Source organism: Mustela nivalis, assembly GCF_964662115.1.
Source record: "Mustela nivalis genome assembly, chromosome: 15".
NCBI classification, from domain to species: Eukaryota; Metazoa; Chordata; class Mammalia; order Carnivora; family Mustelidae; genus Mustela; species Mustela nivalis.
Genome location: NC_139034.1, coordinates 78403163 through 78423833, shown reverse-complemented (window position 1 = coordinate 78423833; position 20671 = coordinate 78403163). Strand labels below are relative to the sequence as shown.

Sequence of the window (20671 nt, the reverse complement as noted above, 5' to 3'; positions counted from 1 at the left end):
GGTCTGTACTGCAACCTGGTCATTTACTAAATCTTGCATTTGGGGGAAGTTATTTGAGATCATAGTGGTTCCTTCTGCCTACCTACCTAGCAGCTTCTAATCTATTGGTCTGTCATCTCTTTCCCTATGAAATGGGAGAGAGATGTTCCCTCTGAACCATTTTTTTTAGCCCAGTTTGGTTAGGAAATAGGACTGGGGGCCAAGGGGGAGGATAAACTGGTTCCTCCAGTGATCATCTAAGTCAGAGAGGAAAGGAAAGCTGAATACAAGAGAAACAAACAATCCAGACACTTACCAATACTGTCAGCCCCTCACATCAGACTACCCACCATCTACCAAAACGGACACAAGGCCAGGAAAACCCAGCCTCCCGAGATGGAGGGATGGCTAAGGAGACCCACGGTAACTCTGCACTGGGGTCTCCAGCCCAGCACTTTCCCTGCGCGGGAACGAGAACTCACAGACAGCACCCCCCCCACACGCCCACGCCCACGCCCAAACACTCCCCGGGCACACACATTCACACAGGGCACAAGTGCCTAATCAGGCAGGGAGAAGTTCAAAGGCATGTTCTTTGAAATTCAAACTACTGCTTTTCTGGTACACCCACAGGAGCGTCAGGATTGCTATGGCAATGGGCTGGGCCAGGGGACTCGCTGGCAGAGGCTCGACAGCGATTCGAGACACTCTATTAAGATACAGTTTGCAGTGACCTGTACTTCCATGCCAACTTAGCGCGCTCAATTTTCACCTCGTCGGAAATATCTGTATTACATATAACGCTGCCCGTCTAATCGGAGACGCACGACCCCTAATAGCATGGGTCTTTCACCCACTTGTTGTTCCGATCTGCCCTGGATCCTCCTAGCCGGCGAGAAAGGGGAGAGGGAGACCGAGGAGAGGACGACAGCGGGCGGGTGGGGGTGGGGTGGGTGCGCTCAGAGGCGGGGACCGAGCCAGGGGCGCCCGGGCTCCAGTTCCTCTTCCTTCTCTCCCCACCTAAGTACTTTTATTTGCAGAGCGATTGTTCTTTGTTTATTTAATACAAGTACTGTGTGAATGGTGAAAAATAAACACGATGAAAAATAACCAAACAGATGATTCCTCCGAGTGAAAAAGCCCGGACTTAATAAAAGTGCGAAGCAGTCACCGCTGAATGAGAAACCCTTTGAAGTGGAACTTATTATAGGAGGAATACTTCGGGGTTGCCTTAGCGACGCCGCTGAATCGAAAGCGCTCGCCTTTGTCAGCGATTTGTTCTCCTTTGCTGGGGTGCCCGGAGAAATTACTTACATGGGCTGCCTTAACATGCAGCCTGCAAATCAGTAACTTTGCAGCTCAGACTTGCAGACGCCACTCGGCAACGGACAAAAAGAAGTCAGGGGGAAACGCACCGAGCTTTCACGCCGAGCCTCTTGGGGATGGGGGCGCACGGGCGTGTTGGGGGCGGCAGATAAGAAGTTGTCTTACAACTGGCCCCCCTCACCCGGGCTCCCCCCACCCCCCACCCCGAGCCGGAGCCGGGTCCCGGCCGGCCGCGGGGGGGGGGGGGGGGCTCGCGGGCTGCAGGGGAGGCCGGGCCTCTCCGGGGCCCTCCAGCGAGGGGCGCTCTTCCACGTGCTGGCCCCGGCGCGGGACTTTCCCAGCGGTCCCCGCTATATTTAATAAGGGTCGTTTATCACCCGGGCGCTTTGAAGGGTCGCCTCCAGCCCTGTGCCCATTAGAAAGGCGGAGGTGACATTTAAACTCCGTTTTCAAGGATCGCGGGGGGATTTCAATGAAAAGGCAACTCGTTTGTCTTATGAGCCTGGAAACAACCCCCTTCTCGCTCCTTTTGGCCACATGGCATAACTCAGAAACAATAGTTCAAAAGTGAAATGGCATCGTGGTGTTCACTCGGAGACAGGCCCCCATCTAGCACCAGAGAAAAGAGGTAGTCCGCAAGACAATGTGCTTTTTGTGTCCGACTCTGTCACAAGGATTGTGTTGTTTGCTTTGGAGGCTGCGCCTGTTACACTTTGCTGAAAGTGCTTGTGTTAAACAACAGTTATAAGTCATCCAAAACAACAAACATTTTGATTTTCTTTGCCTAAAGGGCTTTCCCTGGCTATGGGCACCGTGAAAAAATAATGTCCTTGCTGAGAAAGGAACACCAGTAGTAGCATTCGAAGCGGGCGCATTAAATATTGAATGACACGGGGAAAAAGAGCTTGTCGAGGGGCACTCAGCCTTAAAGTCTTTCTTCAACTTTGTCTTCGGTGGCTGCCGGACTATTTAAGATGGTATTAATTAAGGCAGCTTCGGATGCCGCCGAGCCCGCGGGCCCCTCGGCCAAGCTCGGTCAATGGGCCTGTGTCCCCGCGCTGTGCTCACGCGTTGGCTGAGCCGAGTGCAAATGTCACTTCTCATTTGGAGGCTGAAGAGAAGGGCCCATCCTACATGAAGGGCAGCGGGGAGGCCGTCCTCAGCAGGCGTTAAAGGAATACGAGGGCCTGGGGGGAGGGGAGGGGAGGCGGGAACAAAATGGGAACAGCTGCCCTGGGCCGGGGAGGTTAGTGCGCCGTCGCCCACCACTTCGCGCCCGTTTGGGGGGGAGTGCTGTTTAGCACAGGAGGGTTACGCGGGACTCGCAGGGTGGGGACACTCGCTTTGGTCTGCTCTTTTACCCCCCCCCCCCCCGTACCCCCGCGCATCCTGCAAAAATGCATTAGGCCGTCAGGCCGGGCCTTATTTTACAAAGGGCCTAGCTGATACAAAGAAAGGCAAAAACTTGGTGCGAACAGGCTTCTTTACTGACTTCCTTCTTTCCCTTAAGATCCCTTGCCCAGATCACAAAGCTCTGCCAAGGATCTCTGCTCCAATTTACAGATGGCAAAACTGAGGCCTCAAGCAAGATTTTTGTCAATATCCCCTCTAGGCGGTGGGAAGACCAAAGGCCCAGACACACTGGAGTCCTCTTTAAGGGCACCAAGAACTGCGCCAAAACATCCCCTCCTCCCCAATGCCAAGCATTTGACTCAAAATCAAATGGAAGTTGATTTCAGCAGCTGGAAATTACTAACGTTAAAAAAAAAAAAAAAAAGCTTACGGCTAACTCACTGTGACATAAGTGAAACGGGTACTTTTAAGAAACTTTGTGGACTCTCTGTTCTTGACAAGGAGAGACAAGACTCAGCTGGGGAAAGGGGTGTAGGGGATCCTGTCCGACTGACTTCTGCGGCCAGAACCCCCACGGGAAGCCCTGTCTGCTGGTGTGGAGTTCCAGATGGACCTGGGCCTTCCCTTTCATTACAAGGTGCCCGGAAGGGGTCGGGAGATGCGGTCAAATGCTCCGTCGTGCCCTCATTGTTGCTGAGTGCCGGGGTTAGCATCTTTAACTTTATTATTATTATTATTATTATTAATTTTTAAAATTATTTATTTATTTATTTGACACAGAGAGAGAGAGAGAGAGAGAGATCACAAGTAGGCGGAGAGGCAGGCAGTGAGGGAAGAGAAGCAGGCTCCCCACTGAGCAGAGAGCCCAGGACCCTGAGATCATGACCCCAGCCCAAGGCAGAGGCTTAACCCACTGAGCCACCCAGGCGCCCCTAGCATCCTTAACTTTAGATCCGTTCTCAATGTCTGTTTTTCCACCTAGGGGACGTGGCCCCTCAGGGGTTCCCCCCCCCCCCCAGGCTTGGGGATAAGGGGAGGTTACAGTTCCCACCAGAGCCATCCCACCTTCCTGCAGGGACTGAGCTCCGTGCCCGAGGGGAAGGGAGGTAGCTTGGGCCTCTCAGCCAGAGCCTCGGGCCTGCGGCCTACACAGTCAGCCCCACTGGGAACTGGAGGCGTCGCTCTGGGGCGGAACCGCCGGGCCGGGTCAGGGCGCTGGCAGAGGTGGGAGGTGGGGACGAGAGGGCTGTGCCAGACCGGCCCCCTCCTCCCGCAGCAGGTCTGCAAACCCCAAGACTAAGGCTCCGCTGCCCAACTGCCCCCTTGAGTGATCTTCTTTGCACCTTTTTCTTCGGTCCTCTTCTCCCTGCCTCTACTTTTTTTGCACGAACAGGCCGCAGGCCAGGGTAAGGGATGTAAAAACGTGGCCTTTTGGCCTGGAACGCAAGGGCGCGCGGGCGCGCGCGCACAGACAGACACACACACACACTCTCTCTCTCTCTTCTCTCTCTCTCTCACACACACACACACACACACACTCATGTACAACTCAACCCCCTCCGCCCCCGCCCCAGCCAGTGCACTGGGCACACGCTCGGGTTCCAGGCACTTTGCCAAGAGCGCGCGAGCACCCTGCGTGGCACACTGGCTGCAGTTCCTGCACGAAGTGGCGGGGGTGGGGTGAGGAGGGAGGGGTGGGCGGCGGTGGACGCCGCCGACTGCCGGCGGTGCGCACAAGTTCGGCGCTCAACTTCCCGCTCTTAACGAGACCCGGGATCCCTTTGGAGAGGCCCTCGGGAGCCGGCGGCGGGGCTGGGAGTGGCGTGGGTAAGCTGGCCGGCGCGGGGCGCGGGCGACGGGGCACGAGGGCGCGACAGGAGGAGGGCGCGAGGGTGCCCGCGGCCGGCCGGGCGCTCCGAGAAGTCAGCGCGAGCAGCTGTGACTTCACCTATTAGCCCCGATGTCTTTCCGAGGAGCCTGGTGGAGTTAAACAGCCCACAATGGGCGCTCTGGGGCGCCTCCAGCCTGACCTCCACCCGGGTTTAATAGTTTCATAGGAACTTCATTAAATCAATTACTTAGTGAGCACATCATCATTTATTTGTAATTAGCAGCGAGGAGCGCGTTCTCTCCCCCCAGCCCGCGGCCCGGGTCCCAGCGGGGTTGGCGGAGTTGTGCAAGCACTTTTGTTTGCTCGAGTGTTGACTCCCGGCATTATTCGGCGCGGGTAATCTTTACGTCTTAATCTAGCATTCAGGGGGCGAAGGGAAAACAAACAGGGCGCAGGCCCGAGGCCAGCCCTGCGGCCCCAGCTGCCCGCCGACCCCGGCCGTCGCTGGGCGCGCGGGGCGACTCCGCGGCCGCCCTTCTCCCGGGGCAGAGCGGGCGAGGGGCCCGGCGGGGGCGGGGGCTCAGGAGCCAGGCCCGGGGCGGTGTGTTTGGGGGCGGGGGGACCCGCCGGGGCGCAGCCGAGGAGAGAAAGCGGCGAAAAGCGGCCGCCGGGGGCAGGGAAGCGCGTCCTGCGAAGCGAGCACAAAAGGAAAGCGTCCAGGCTCGTGCGGTGTGCGGGCGGCGCCGAGGGCGACTGCGTGTGTGCGCACGTGTGTGTGCGCAGGATGTGCGTGAAATCACATCCATCCCAGCTGCCGGGGCGGGGAGGCGAGCGCGGGCGGGAGGTGCCGGCCTGGCGCGCGGAGGCAGCTCGCGGGGTGTCCCCGCTGCAGAAGCGCGCTAATTTGGGGGCTGCAGCCCGGGGCGCGGCTCCGCGCCGGCCCCCACGTTAGGAGCCGAGCCGTTAGAGAGGAGGGGGAGCTGCTGAGAGCCGGGCCAGAGCCCCAGCGTGCGGAGAGACGCGAGCTGCGGCTGCACGCGGAGTCGTGATGCCTTCGCGTTTGTAACCTTCTTCCCCACGCGCCGCGGCGCCGGCCAAGCACCCTACGGGCCTTTGCGGTGTCGCCTCCTGGGCCAGAAACGGGGGGCGGTGCGCCCCTGCGTCCCTGCATCCGTGCCCCACACCCGGTTTCCGCTCCCAGTTGGAGAAGCCCCTCCTGCACGGGAAACGCTCGCCTTCTGCGGGAGATCCCAGCTCAGGAAACGGCGAGGCCAGGGAAGGCCCGGGGAGAGGAAGGGTTGATGAGGGTCCGATTCTCCCGGAAGGGGACCAGTGGGGACCCCTGCGAGGTCAGGGAAAGGCCCATTGGTAAAGCCCACGACTGGGCTTCCAGAAGCTCTGGGTCCATGGGGGGTCCTTGAGGTTACCCTCCTAGGTGGGCCCCTCGTGTATCTGTGGTTTTGAGAAGGTCTTACATTTCTCCCCCTGGTTTTTGTGGCCAGGCACGTTTGATTCGGTGAAATATTTGGAGGTAGTGAACGTGTAAAGGTGCTTGCTGCCTTGTTGGTCATCTTCTGGCCTGTGGTTTCTACACAGACTCAATCAGTTGTTTGGAATGTTTGTGCTCTGTGGGCTCAGAGAGCATGTCAGTGGGTGGCTGCGTGGTGACAGGGGCTGTCCTGGGGGGACTGGACGCAGCCCGCTGGGGCTGTGCTCCTGAGGCAGGCAGCTTAGCTTGTCAGGGACCCAGACATGGACTCTTCCCAGGCCTCCAGTCTGCTAAGCCAAAACCCATGCCAGCTCCTTCTTTGGGCTCCTAGGAGGGTGTCTTAAGCCTCCAGCTTCCTCAGTCTCCCATTTTTTTCTCCTTTTCTAGGGTCTCACCATCCTAAACTCATTATGTTTCTCTTCCCAGCCTCCTCTTTGTAAAGTTGACTCGCAGGTCACTTGGGCCTCAGTCCCTGGGTGTTGGGCAGCCTAGTGACTGCTGGACACCAGGATGAGAAAGAGGCGGGCGGTAGCTCCGATCCTGTCTGGGAATAGCCCCCTCAAATTGCAGAGATCCTGCTGAGACCCCCAGCGGCTGCCGACCCACCCCGGAATAGTCCCAGACCTTGGGTTAGCCTGAAAAACAGGAAATGGATCCAGAAAAAAACCATCAACCTACAGGTCTGCAATCCCCGGAGAATCCTTTTAAATATGAAAGCACTTTGCAGCTTTGCATACTCTCCCTGCCCCTCCAGCGAGTCCAGGCCGAAGCTGTTAACATGGTCAGGCTTCCAGAAGAATCACAACCAAAAACAAAGTGTATGCAGAAAGCAAAATACAGTTTTTTTGGAATTTATCTGCAAATACTGTAGACACAAATACTTCTTGGAGTTGTCATGTTTCTACTCTGGTATAATGAGTGCCTGTGCATATTAAGATCACAGAAGTCTACACACACACACACACACACACACACACACACAAAACTGTAGCACATTTAAATCCAACGTGGCAAGTTACTAGGGCCTACACATCTACCCATCCTGTACCTAACCACGCTCGGGACAGACTTGAAGGAAACAAAATAAAAATAAAATAAAATAAAATAAAAATGTAATTCACCCCTGAGTTCTCTCTACTCCCCGCCCCCCCAACACTGTTTAATAAAATCATTTGGAGAAAGGAAGCAAATCACGCAAGGATTTTATGGGCTGGCTGGGAATTTGGTGAAGTGGTTGATTTAGAAATTCTGGATGCTGGCTATGAAGTTTTCTTAGTGATACTCGCATTATGCATCTCTCTCCCTACTCTAAGTCCTGGCTGCCTCAATTGGGCTGAACCCTAGAGCCATCCCACTTGAGACCCTCCCTCTATAGGGGGAGCCCTGTGCTCTGCTCCCCACCTCTTTCCTGTGGGGCTCCCCCTGTAGGCTGTGTAGGACCCTTCTGGTGGGCTCCCCCTTTTGTGTGTGTGTGGGGGGTCCTTGCCATTGGGCCCATCAGCCTAAAATTAATAGGCACCGTGTTCCATTCTGTCCTGATCTCTGTGGAGGCTCTGAACACGCATCTCCTACCAGCTGTGGGTTTCATCTTCCCGACCTGCAGGGGACCTGGCACTGACGTGTTACAGATGCAAACTGGGCCAAAGCCTGTGTAAGGGGACCCAGGAGCTCTTGGCCGCCTGGCTCAGGGTAATGGAGGATAAGGGAAATTGAAAGGCGAGCCCAGGGAGACTTTTAATGAGAAGGATTATGCCCATGTTTTTCTCCTTTCAGGGGGAGAGGGCGAGGGTTTGCCTGCTCTGGCCATTTTTTTCTAAAGATTTTTCTTAAGATTTTACTTACTTATTTGAGAGAGAGAGAGAGAGAGAGCATGATTGGTGGGGAGGGGCAGAGGGAGAAGGAGACTCCCTGCCAAGGGAAAAGCCTGGCGTCGGACTCGATCTGAGGACCCTGAGATCATGCCCTGAGCTGAAGGCAGATGCTTAACAGAGCCACCTAGGCGCCCCCCCTAAAGATTTTTAAAATTTTTTTTCTATTTATTCATTTAAGAGAGAGACAGAGAGAGCACAGAAGCAGAGGGAGAGGCAGAGGGAGAAGCAGGCCTAACGTGGGGCTCCATCCCAGGACCCAGAGATCACGACCCGAGCTGAAGGCAGACGCCATCTGAGCCGCCCAGTCGCCCCTGTGAGTTCATTTTTAAGTCATCTCTACACCCAACGCAAAGCTCCAACTCACAAGATCATGAGTCACATGTTTGACCATCGGAGCTAGCCGCGCCGCCGCCCGTGCTCTGGCCATTTCTTAAATAAACCGACCCCAAAGAACAAGTTAACAAAACCTGGGGTCTGCGTCTGGTGTCTGCTGTGTTACTGAGGGAAACTTCTGGGTCAGTGCTGGCTTCAGATTGGGCCACCCCTTTCCGCCTCCCACAGAAATGTACCTCGAAAACACTTCAGTGTCTGTGGCCACAGGCAGGGAGATGGGAGCGTTGATTTTCTGAGATTTCTCCGACCTGAGTGACGCCTGTTAGAGAGGAGCAGAGAAATGGCATCATGAAAAAATGTCATTCTTGGTTCCTTAAGTTCCTTTTGAGGTAGAAGTGGGGTTTTCATGGGGAGGCTTCCCTGGGCTGCTTGGGTGTCTTGGGGAAGTGTAAATACAAAACCTCCCCCCTTCGCTCTCTTTTTAAAAGATTTTATTTTTAAGGGGCACTTGGGTGGCTCAGTTAAAGGTCTGCTTTCGGCTTATGTCATGATCCTGGGGTCCTGGGATTGAGCCCCGCATCGGGCTCTCTGCTCAGTGGGGAGCCGGCTTCTTCCTCTCCCTTTGCCTGTTGCTCCCCCCGGCTTGTGTTCTCTCTCTCTCTCTAATAAATAGATAAAATCTTTTAAAGAAAGACTTTATATTTAAGTAATCTTCACACCCAGCGTGGGGCTCAAACTCGCAACCTTGACATGGAAAGTCGAATGTTCCATCCACTGATGGTGCCCCCACACTTGCCATTTTCTTAAGGGGAAAGGAATCCCAACGTGGCTCGTTCAGCCTTCGGTGTCCCTGGCAGCTCCGGGGCCTGGGGACAGAGCTGTAGGCTCTGTGCGGAGGGCTACAAGGCAGGGAGGGCATGGGAGGTTGGAGAGAAGCCTCCTACCCATCACTCACATGCTTTTCTCCTCCCATTTAAAAAATTCTGGTATAATAAATACAACATGAAAATTTCCATGTGAACCATGGCTAAGCATGCAGTTCTGTGGGACCGAGCACGTTCACAGTGTGGCGTACCCATCAGCAACCCCCATCTCCAGAACTTTGTCATCTTCCCAAAGAGACTGTCTAGCCCCTTCCTCTAGCCACTGATACCGTCCGATCTACTTGGTGTCTCCGTGCCGTCTCGCCGCCGCCGGCTCCTTGCAGAAGTGGAGCCGGTGGCCCTCTCCTGTGACTGGCTGCATCCGTGTTGTAGCAGGTGTCAGACCTCCTTTCCTTTTCATGGCTGAGTGATACTCCGGCACGTGGCTCGATGACATTTGCTTTATCTGTTCTTCTGTCAACGGATGTTTGGGTTGTTCTCGCCTTTTGCTGTTGTGAGCGATGCTGCTGGGAACACAGGTGTGCTTGCATGCTTTTATATGTTCGTATATGCCTATATAATACAGCTTTTTATGAACCGATGGAAAACACTGTAAACCAAAGGGGAGCTCCGGCCAATAATTTTAAATATCGTGTTTCTCACTTGGATCTGGCTTTCCGAGTTCAACCAAGTGCAGCTGGAATTCAAGGGAGAGCCAAAGCCTTGTGTCTTCCTGTTACATGGTATTCCCACGTGCGTGCGCGTGTGTGTGTGTGCGCGTGTGCGTGTGTGTGTCCAGCCCTACCCAGTGCTGCTGCTTCAGAGGAACTATTAACACATTAATATTATCAATAGCAGGCAGTGCCTGAGCCATGAGGGATTTATGAAAACATCTGAAGCAAGTGGTTTCAAAGCGCTGATTTGTTTTATAGTCAGTATTACATTTTATGACAGGCTCTTTTACCAGCAAAATGAGCGTATAAGCGTCATACACAGCTCGGGCGACGGAAACCGGTGCCCCGTGCTGCCCTGCAAATTTGTGTTCCAGATCCCTGGGGAAGCCGGGGCCGTTTGCAGCCGGCTACTGACCCCTGGCCAGAGGGTCGCCCCCTCTCGTCCACTTTTCTAGCTGTGTAAAAACTACAGCCCCATCCCTTGTATGTTGTCTTGCCCAGACGTAGGGCAGAATAAGAAAGGCAGCATCCAATAGACCAAGCCAAGCAGAGATGTTTCCTGGCCACTTCTGCTTTTCTGTTATGATGATTTTTTTCTTTCCTGATTTTCCCCGAGGCTCCCAGGGCAGATCCCCTAGATCCGGATAGGTAGGATAGGTAGTGTCTGTGTCCGCACTCGTCGGAAGGGGGTGCCTGAGGAAAGGGAGGCACAGGGCATCTGGAGGGGGTGGGTTTGTGTTTCTCAGCTCCCCTCACACTCCCCCTGCATTCAGACCTCCGCCCCTGAAGCCCACTTTGGAGTGAGGGCTGACCCTGTGGGGTGGAGCGAAAGGCACCCCTCCCCCTCCTTCCACCTTTACCGAAGCTGGGACCTGTGGGTCCACTCCCATGGGACTCCTCTCTGGGAGGGAGATGGTTCTAGAAAGTTCCTTCTCAACATTCCCAGGGAGCAGCGTTGGTAATATTTCACAGCAGCTGTTTAACATTTCCCTACCTAGTTATTAAACACGAAAGGGAGTAAATTAAAATGGCAAAGTAAAATGAAATAAAAGGCGTCTTTTCTTTCTGTAAAGAGACAACACCTAATTAAGGAATATTTGAATCCCACAAAAATGCAGACTCTCATGGGTGACATAAAACTTCTTTTAAACCAGGAACAAAACCGAGAAAATTGGGGACAGGCCCAAGAGGTAGCCCTTTACAACACAAAGCTCCTTCCTCTGGAGACTTTTGACTTGTTTCTCCCTTCCTTTTTTCCCCCTTCCACAGTCCTGGGGGAGGATTAAACTCAAACGAGTCCTTTGAGCGAAGGTTTCTGGGCTGTGGCCAGCGCCCCCCCCACCCCCCAGCTCCCCCCAGCTCCCCCCTTCCTCGCTCCAGCAGAGCTGCTGCCCCCCCTCCCCTTCTCTGCCCTCCCCCGGGGATTCTCAGCACCCCCCCTCCCGGGCCCTCCCTGCTTCTTTGTCCCTTCCCGGCTCTGGGATTTTTAATTTTTGTGGTTTTTTTGGTTCTTGCCACACTTGCTTTAACTCCCCCATCTTTCCGAGGAGCTTTCTGAAAGGACGCCCCCCTCCAATCTCCCTTTCCCCTCAAGCTCCCGCAGCTGGGAGAAAGAGAGCTTCTTCCTCTTTCGTGATCAGAAACCAGGAGCCTTGGCCTCCGTGGGTCAGTCCACTCCGGGGCCCGAGGCGGTCCCTCCCAGCCCAAACCCCATCTTCTTCCCCCGCGGTGGTCTCCCCGCGCCCCGAAGCCCAGCTTTGGCCTCTGCTCTCCGCCGCTGCCGAGTTGCCCTGTACCGGGGAACTCTGTCTGGTGCACCTGCCAGGAACAGAAGTCGGGCCGGGCGGCGGTGGGGGGTGCTCCACCCCACCCAGGGCTTAGAAGCCAGCTGCCCTCAGGCCCAGAAGCTGCCTCCGGCCTCCATTTTGCTCAGGCAGCCTTTCTGGGAGGACAGCCAAGAGCACCCCTTGGCTAGGACGGGCTTCGTCCTCTGGTTGCTGGTTTCTTCGTTCCCCCGGAAGCTCTTCCTGTAGGCGGGGGGCGTTCGGGCCGTTCAGTCCTGTCCATGGGGCGAAAGCAATGTAACGGGGGGGCCTAAAAATAGACCGACATGTCCCGAATTGTCTGCAACTTAAAGAAATTCTCAGTCATCCCTCCTGTCGTATTCGACTTGGATGGCTTGCAAGTCCTGCAGAATCCTCCCCACCCTCAGGACACACTGGATGGAGCCGGAGGTTCCCAGGTTCCTGCTCATTAGACTAAACAGTCAAAGGAAATCAGTTTTTCCTTTCAAGAAATGAGAGGCTATATATTGTTGTTGGTATTTCCTTTTGGGGACGGATCCTGTGTCTGGCTCCACTTTTGAAAAGAGTGGACGCTGATGCTCCGGGTGGCCAAGGACGCAGCCGCGGCGCGGGACAGAAGCAGTGTCCGTCTGTCCCTGACACTGGGGTGGCCGCCTCTGCGACCAGCTCTGGGCCTGGCCTCTTGGCGGCAGGCCTGCCTTCTCTCTGAACGTGTAGCTGAAGAAACTTCAAGTTCTTTAATTCCTCTACATTAAAATTAAGGGTAGAACCCAATGAGTTCAAGTCCTTTTTTTGGACAGAAATAATGGACAGAAATAAAATAAAATAAAATAATAAATACATAAAATAAAACAAAACAAAACTAGGAAGGAAGTGATATTGCGGTTTAGCAACCAGTTCGCTCATGTTTTCTGATATAATAGGATCAGCAGATGACTATGGTCCCATCAGTGGCCCTCTTTCAAAAAAAGGGGGCGAGGGGGTGCCTGGGCAGCTCAGGTCATGATCCCAGGGTTCTGGGATCGAGCCCCACATCCGGCTCCCAGCTCATCAGAAAACCTCCTTCTCCTTCTCCATCTCCCTCTGCCATTCCCTCTGCTTGTATTCTCTCTCTCTCTCTCTCTCTCTCTCTCTGTCAAATAAATAAATAAATAAATAAAATATTCAAAAAAATAAAAAAAGAAACTTAATTTTAGTGAGAGAGAGAAACATGATAAATAGAGAAAACAAGAGAGCTACCAGATAGCATATTTGAAAAATTAAAATAGGATATGGTAGAGGTGACAGGGGGAGGTACTACTTGAGAATGGGGTATCAGAAAGGACTCTGGGAAAAGAAGATCTAAGGCAGGCCATGGTTGACTAGAAGGAGTGAGACATGCAGAGAGTAGAGAAGGGCATTCCAGGCCAAGGGAATAGTTCATGCAAAGGCCCTGAGGCAGGAAGGACACTGCGGTCCAATTTCTTTAACAATTTGCAGGATTTTTCAACCTCAGTACTTGACTTAGCTTGAGCTATCATAACAAATGACTATGGACTAGGTGGCTTAAACAACAGACATTTCTTTTTTTTTTTTTAAAGATTTTATTTATTTATTTGAGAAAATGAGAGCAAGAGCACAAGTAGGGTGAAGGGCAGAGGGAGAAGTAGACTCGCAGCTGAGTAGGGAACCTGCTGCGGGACTGAATTCCAGGACTCGGATCATGACCTGAGCTGAAGCCGAAGGCAGATGCTCAACCAACTGAGCCAACCAGGCACCCCTGACATTTCTTTTTTTAAAACAAGATGCATTTATTTATTTTAGCGAGAGCGTAGGAGCAGCAGCAGCTGGGGGCGGGGCAGGCAGAGGGAGAGAATCTCACGCAGACTCCTCACTGAGCACAGAGCCGGACATGGGGCTCGATCCCAGGACCCTGAGATCATGACCTGAGCTGAAGGCAGACACTTAACCAACTGAGCCACGCAGGCATCCTAAGACAATTTTTTAAAATTGATTGAAGCATTTTTATTTATATACAAAGAGTTAGCATTAAGGTAGGTGGCCTCGGTATCGCTGTTAAGGCAGATATCCTGGATGACCTACTCCAGGAAGTTCAGCCAGTCCCATTACTGCAGACATTACCGTATCCTTTGCACACTGCCAGAGACCCCCGACCCCCACCCAAAGTGCCCACATTGAGGCCGTATTCCCAGATCATGCATTGCTCAGTTTGAGCAGAGGCAGCAAGAACGAGAACCCTGACCCCATTTCCTCAGATGGCCCCCCTAAAGCTGTTGGGGACCCACCTTGCTGTCTCGGGTGCAGCAAGCCAACAGGCGAGAGAGTTTTTGATAAAAGCAGGACATCCCATCCGTCATAACAGGAGGAAAGGCGCAGAATCTGGCTGGAGGTGGAGGTAGGCTGGCGATCTTGCCAACGCGAAGGTGAGGGAGTCCGTTGGTCGTTCACGTTTTCGCATTGAGGCTGGAGCGTGCACCGGGGTGAGAGTGTAGGCGGAGATGGGAGAAAGTGTGCAGAGTCATCTGAAGAGAGGAAAAGGGCAGAACTGGGGAGTATGTTAAGGTTGCCGGCCGGTGTCAAGTGTCCACCTGCTCTTTGTCTCCTTGAATTAAAGTGACACCAGCCAGAGCATTGAATAGGTTTTAAACTCTTTTGTTATTGTGGTGAACAATAACAAAATACACAGGACATGAAATTTACCATGTCAGCCATTTTCAAGTGTACGGTTTGGTGACATTAAGTAGTTTCACGTGGGCGTGCAACTGGCACCACTATCCTTCTTCAGATCCTTCCTTTTAATCGTCCCAAGCTGAGACTCTGCGTCCATTCAACAGTCACCCCCTGCCCCCAAAGCTCTTGGGAACTGCACGTTGGGGTGCCAACGTGGTTGGGTGGACAGCTGAGTTACGTAGACTTGCTGAGGAGGGGGGAGAGGGGAGCAAGCGAATTATAGGTGTCTGCAAGGTGGGGGTTACAGGGGGGCCATGTAACTCAGGCTGGGAGGGCATGAAAAGGTGACCCATGGTGTCTTGGGAATTCAAAAGATGGTGCTGTCACTTCTCCTTTCTCGTGATGCTGTGGATGGCAAGAGTCAAAACTCATTTCAAATTTATTAATTAACATGGTTCCCTATCGCTCTTGACATCCCTGAAGAATGCTCCACACGAAAGTCCGAAGTGGCCGCTTGAGGCCAGCCGGCATCACCCCCTCCCCCTGCGTGTCACAGGTCCCTAGGAGACATGCGGCCAATTAGGTAAGAGAAGACGCATATGGTGTTTATTTGGGGGAAGAGGTACATTTTCTATGAATAGCATAGCTATGTGAACAGACAGGCTGACAGATGATTCCACTTTATCTGATCACACAATATGGGCATCCACACTGTGTGAAAACCCCCAAAGCTTCGGGAACTTGCAAACGTCCTTTTTGCTTTATGCATGTCACTCCTTGCTTTTCTCTTCAAGACTAAAGAGGTGGAAAGGCCCTTTCTCTTGAACCTTGTGGGCTTTCTGCTCTGACATTGCCTCAGCCCTCACCTCTTGGGTGCTTTTTGTATCCCAGGCTGTTTTCTGCATTATTGATGAAATCATCTCTTCTTTGCAATACACCAATTATCCTTACTGGTGATTGAGTTTTCTGATTTTGCCTATGTGTATATAGCCTCCAAATTTTGTTCCTGGAAGATGCACTTGCACTATACCTTAGAAGGGAGTGTTGGTCTGGGCCATTCCCACAGCACAGATGCCCTTGACGAGGAGGGAGAAAAACGCAGGCGGTGGGTTTTTCCACAATCGGAGAAGCTGAAGGAGCTCACACTTTATATCATGACATTGAATTAAGCCATTGATAGATAACCGTAATCTCACACGAGTGACGTTTCCAGTCATACTTCAGAAGACACGGGGGCATCAGAATGGCACTAGAGTGACCCTGCAGTTCTACCTTGAATTTCATATCAATGATGCAGAACTCTATGCAGTAATGGCAATATTCAGGCTGTGGCTGTCCAGTAGAGTCCTGTGCCTATGGAACTCTTGAAACGTGGCTAGTGCAATCGAGGCACTAACTTTTTTTTTTTTTTTTGAGGCAATAACATTTTAATTTTATTTGTCTTGAATTTAAATGGCCACATGGGACTAGTAGCTACCATATTGGAGAGTGGAGCTTGTAGTAGGTACCAACTTAATAATCAGTCCCAAGATTTTCTAATAACGTAACATCATTTTAATTGGACTTACTCAGTATCTAAGCGGTCATGATTATCTTTTTTTTTTTTTTTTAAGATTTTATTTATTTATTTGACAGATCACAAGTAAGCAGAGAGGCAGGCAGAGAGAGAGGAGGAAGCAGGCCCCCTGCTGAGCAGAGAGCCCAATGCGGGGCTCGATCCCAGGACCCTGGGACCATGACCTGAGCCGAAAGCAGAGGCTTTAACCCACTGAGCCACCCAGGTGCCCCAATGATTATCTTTGACTGTGAGTCACAGGGCAATACAAGGTGAGGAGTTTATATTCCTCCCACAGCTGGAAGGGCAGTGGAGGGCAGTAGGACTGGACTGGTGGGTCGGACAGGCCTTGGGCAACTCTTTTGCCTTCCAGCTTTGCTATCCTTGGGGTGTGGCTTTCATTCTCAAGGTTGTGAGAAGGTTGCTGTTCTCTCTAGAATCAGCTCTGCATCCTAGGCAGGAAGAAAGAAGATGGAAAAAGAGCAGAGAGCAAACAAAAAGCTTTGCAAATCAAAGTGGTACCACTCCCGTCGCCCAGAGGTTGGTAAGCCGCAGCGTGATTACCCACGTCATTGCTCCTCAACCAGCAGCCCCACTTCGAGGAATCTGTCCCGCATGGTGTCAGGCATAATACAAAATGATTCATGCAGAAGATTACTCACTGTGGCCTTACTGGTGATTAAAAACAACAACAACAATAGCAACAACAGCAACAACCCTGGAAATAACCCAAGTGTCCATCAATAAGGGACTGTTTGGATAACTCATAGTGTAGCCACACAGTCAAATACTGTGTAGTGAACTTGAAGATTTTTAGGAAAAAAATACAGGAGGGGTGCCTGGGTGGCTCAGCTGGTTAAGCCTCTGCCTTCCGCTCAGGTCATGATCTTAGGGTTCTCAGATCGAGCCCCGCATCGGGCTCTCTGCTCAGCGGGGAGCCTGCTTCCTCCTCTGTCTCTGCCTGCCTTTCTGCCTGCTTGTCATCTCTCTCTCTGTCAAATAAATAAATAAAATCTTAAAAAAAAAAAAAAAGAATGGCATAGGTTTCGGTGTAGATGGGGTTGATGCAGAGCAGCTATGCACATGCGCACACGCGTTTGCTCGCCCGCTCACACTTGCGAGGGAGACGCGGGGCCCGTGGGGAGTATTTTACTGGGCAGGGGGCCCCCCGGAGCCGCCAATTCAGTGAGCGAGTTAGAGGGGAAAGGGCCGAGACCTTGGGCCGCAGCGTGCCAGGCGTGCCCCAGCTGGCCTAGGGCCAGGCCTCTGGCCCCGGGTCGGATGTCCGTGGCCGTGACTGCTTCCGGCCGCTGTTGGAGCCGTGCGGGCTGTCCCCGGAGCTCTGTGGCCGGCGGACGGGCCCGTGTTCATCATCCTCTTCCCGCGCAGCAGGACACGGAGCCGCAAGGCGACTGAGCCGCTCGCACCAGGCAGCGAGCGGTCGAGGACAGAAGGGAGCCCCGGGCTGCTGCTGGGGCCCGCAGTGGAGCCCCACGCGGTAGGCAGCGTCTTCCATCCACCGCCCGCTGGATCCTCCACTGTGACCTCCCGTGTTGTCTCGAAAAAAATCACATTCAAAAGTATCTGACACGGAGCACCGGGGTGGCTCAGTCGGTTGAGTGTCTGACTCTTGATTTCGGCTCAGGTCATGATCTCGGGGTCACGGGATCCGGCCCCGCATCAGGCTCGGCACTCAGTGCAAAGTCGGCTGGAGAGTCTCTCTGCCTCTCTCTCTGCCTCTCCCGCTTTCTCTAAAATAAATAAATAAATAAATCTTAAAAAAAACAAGAGGGTTCTTGGTTTTGTGTATTCTGCGGATTTTGACAGTTCTATAAGGACACCTCTTCACCACTATGGTATTTTTCAGCTGTTTGAGTTTCACTGTTTGAGAAATCCTGGGTGCTGAGGCCGAGAAACTCTGCAGAGGCTAAGAGGGCATTTCCCTAATCCAGGACCATGGTGGGTACATAGTAGCTACTCAATAAATACTCAGTGAATGAATGCTCACAAGTGCAGCGTTTGAATAACCCAGACAGAGCTACTCCTGAGTTTACATGATACATAGAAGAGCAAAAGTAAACATTATCTAGTAAAATTCAGGTGGGGGGGGTGCCTGGGTGGCTCAGTCGGCTAAGCGTCTGCCTTTGGCTCAGGTCCTGATCCTGGGATCCTGGGATCAAGCCCTACATCGGGCTCTGCACTCAGTGGGGAGTCTGCTTCTCCCTCTCCCTCTGCCCCTTCCTCTACTCGGCTCTCTCTCAAATAAATAGATAAAATCTTTTAATTAAAGCTTTAATAAAATAAAAAATAAATAAGTAAAAAAAAATAAAATATAAAATATAAAAATATAAAATATAAAATATAAATATAAATAAATAAATAAGCTTTAATAAATAAAATAAAAATAAAGCTTTTAATAAAATAAAGCTTTGGTCTCATAGCTACAGGTTTGGTGGGCTGGGCAGGTGAGGAGGGGGCATTTTGACAGGGAGAATGCTCTTTTCTTTAATCACCACGTATGGAGATCACATGTACAACATGTGGTAGAGTTTGTATAGACAGGGTTAGCATTAGGTATCAGTGATGCGACTTGCGAAATATCTGGGTCTGTACTGTTTTCTCTATAAGACAGAGAAGACCTCTCCAAGTATTTAAAATAGCACAGAAGCCCCTTCTGGTACATTCTCCTTTGTTTTATGAAGCATCCCAGAGATTCAGAAACAAGACAGACGGGGGATGGCAAGCTCCTAAGCATCACTTGAAAAGTGCCTTTTCTTTCTTTTTGTCCTCGGAGGGTTTTGAATACAGTACATTGAAGAACGGTCAGGGAGAGAACAGAAAGGAGAGACTTTTGATATTTAGTTTGAAACAAAGCACCGAGACATGAGATTCAAATATAACGAAGGGAGGAATTTCAAAAGAGCAAGCGGGCCGCCTTTCCCAGTTTTGACTCTCACATATCAAACGAAGCCCGACTTCCAAAACCGCCGCCAGTGCGCTGTCGCGCTCTGCCTGGGGACCATGCCCCCCCCCCCCCCCCCCGAGCGCCAGGAGGCCGTCGCGCAGACCCCCTTACCTTTTGGTGTAGCCGGTCCCTCCCTCGGGGAAAGCTAGCCTTACTCGGACGTGGTCGGGGGTGTTTTCTGTCTCCTGAGGTGGGTCTGCGTGCTGGTATTCCAGACCTTGTTTAACTACTGGGTCCCACTCAGACTCCTCTTCTACCTGAGCGAGGTGATGGAGATGCGGGCACGCGAGCGGAGCGGAGAGTTCAAGTCCATGCTCAGAAGAGTAAGATTCTGTCGGATCACAGGGAGCTCATGGGTCAGCCAGGGAGGATGGAACGCAGATGAGCGGTGTGAGCCACGTGAAAACAAGGTGATTTTTCTTTCTTCTTCTTCTTCTTTTTTTTTAAGATTTTATTTATTTATTTGACAGAGAGAGAGATCACAAGTAGGCAGAGCAGTAGGCAGGGGGCAGCAGGTGGGGGGGGAGCAGACTCCCTGCTGAGCAGAGAGTCCGATGGGGGACTCGATCCCAAGACCCTGAGATCATCACCTGAGCTGAAGGAGACTTAACCCACTGAGCCACCCAGGTGCCCCAAGGTGATTTTTCTAACACAGAGTTTGCAAAGTGCTCTGGGAACACTGAAGGCGAGGCAACTCTGTGTGGGACCTGACAGAAAGCTTGAGAAGGTGACTCCAGGCTGGGTCTTAAAGGATGAGTAAGAATGAAAGTCGGCGAGAGTGGGGGAACGTTCTAGGCAGCAGGAACATTCACAAAAACCTGCAGGGTTGTAAGTCAGCTGTTAGTGTTTGATGTTCAGTGGGGAGGAGGGTTGGGAGCTAGTGGGGGTAATGAGGTTGGGAAATAAATTAGAGTTTGACTATGAAAGACACTTACAGATTAAAACGCAAAACTAGGGGCACCTGTGTGGCTCAGTGGGTTAAAGCCTCTGCCTTCGGCTCAGGTCATGATCCCAGGGTCCTGGGATCGAGCCCCACATTGGGCTCTGCTCAGCAGGGAGCCTGATTCCCCTTCTCTCTCTGTCTGCCTCTCTGCCTACTTGTGATCTCTGTCTGTCAAATAAATAAATTAAAAAAAAAAAAACAAAACGCAAAACTAAGGTCAGGGATGCACAGTCACACAACTCTGGGGGGCGCCGTTGGCTCCGTTAACGGTTGTTGAGAGGTTACTTCTGGGAGGTACGCTGACAGCTCTGTGTATTTTATCTTACTTAATTTTTTTTTTTTTAAATAGGAGCCCAGTGTGGGGCTTGAACTACATGACCGTGAGATCGAGACCTGAGCTTAGATCAAGGATAGGACGCTTTACCGACTGAGCCATCCAGGCGCCCCTCATCTAACTTAATTCTTTAACTAGCCCATGAAGTGAGTTCTATTTCCATGCCCCCTGAGAGCTGCGGCTACTGAAGCACACACACAGGTTAGCGTGGGCTAGCACGGAGTGGTGGAACTGGGATTCAACCCACGCTGGCTTCGGAGCACAAGGCAGGGTGTCTGCCAACTTTTGTCCCAGGTGGCACTCACCTGCCATGACATTTTATGGTAAATGCCACAGCTGCTCAGAACCTGAAGGGACTTGGCCCAGGCACTCCTGTGTCCCAGGCTGTACCCTGGCCGCCCTGATGGCTGAGGGGTTGGCCCAGGGTCTTAGCACACCTGTGACTCATTTCCACAGCACACCCGGGGGGCAGGTGGATATCAGCTCTAAAGAATACATCTGAGGTCGCTTTTCAGCTAAATTCTGGTTATATTACAATTAACCTGTCAAATGGGGTATAGGAAAAAAATCCTTACTTTAGGGCCCTGGATAGTTGATTCTCTGTTTTATAGTTTTGTAGGTCAAGGGGCAAAAGGACTGTGAAAAAATCATGGGCCCTGGAGACACACAAATCAGGTCTT

The 20671-nt window shown here is 52.3% G+C and overlaps 1 protein-coding gene and 1 long non-coding RNA gene across 2 annotated transcripts in view; one reads left to right on the top strand and one right to left on the bottom strand.

The window, feature by feature from the left end:
- The first annotated feature begins 8075 nt into the window (after positions 1-8075).
- LOC309848825 lies at positions 8076-16551 on the top strand. Its single transcript, XR_014303320.1, has 2 exons — positions 8076-8162; positions 16187-16551. It is a non-coding gene; the product is annotated as an uncharacterized lncRNA (long non-coding RNA).
- Positions 13084-20671, bottom strand: part of CLYBL (citramalyl-CoA lyase) — a 295860-nt gene continuing 288272 nt past the window's right edge. The window contains exon 10 of the transcript XR_014303306.1: positions 13084-14046. The gene's annotated coding sequence lies outside the window, so the exon portion shown is untranslated. The remainder of the gene's footprint in view (positions 14047-20671) is intronic.